This window comes from Bison bison, unplaced genomic scaffold (assembly GCF_000754665.1).
Source record: "Bison bison bison isolate TAMUID 2011002044 unplaced genomic scaffold, Bison_UMD1.0 scf7180017864235, whole genome shotgun sequence".
Taxonomy (NCBI): Eukaryota; Metazoa; Chordata; class Mammalia; order Artiodactyla; family Bovidae; genus Bison; species Bison bison.
The window spans coordinates 3,571,849-3,572,720 of NW_011494807.1; positions in this window are offsets into that span (position 1 = coordinate 3,571,849).

The window sequence follows — 872 nt, forward strand, 5'->3', positions numbered from 1 at the left end:
AGTTAATAAGTCAGGGTGACAATATATAGCCTTAACGTACTCCTTTTCCTATTTGGAACCAGTCTGTTGTTCCATGTCCAGTTCTAACTGTTGCTTCCTGACCTGCATACAGGTTTCTCAAGAGGTAGGTCAGGTGGTCTGGTATGCCCATCTCTTTCAAAATTTTCCACAGTTTGTTGTGATCCACACAGTCAAAGGCTTTGGCATAGTCAATAAAGCAGAATTTTCTGTGGTATACATTCTTAAATGAATTTGTGAATTCCCTGTTCAGTCTTTGCAATTAACAGGATAAAAGTAAGACTTAGCTTAGAAAAGAGGAGAGCATCAAGGTAAGAATGTTTAACATTTTGCTAGATATGTTACAATAGTTTTCTCAGTTATTTACTTCAGGTGTGATTAGGATGTGTTTTTAAAATACCATTTGTTGTGATTTCAGTTAAAAGGTACATACTGTTTAAATTTTGTGAAATATAGAAAAGCAAAGGAAAACTCAAAATACTCATAATCACATCTTCCAGAGTTAAAGTCATATTTGCTAAAAAAAAATACACTACTTACAGTTTGTATTATATTAAACATACTGTGTTATAAATGTCATTTCATTAAATGTGAACATTGTCTTAAGTATTTATAAATATGTTTTAAGTATACTACTTTAAATTGTTTTTATAATCTAAATATTAATAAATGTATACTATTCATTTTGGGGGGCTTCCCTGATAGCTCAGTTGGTAAAGAATCCACTTGCAATGCAGGGGATTCAGTTCTGTTCCTGGGTCGGGAAGATCCACTGGAGAAAGCATAGGCTACATACTCCAGTATTCTTGGGCTTCCCTGGTGGCTCAGCTCATAAAGAATCTGCCTGCAATGCA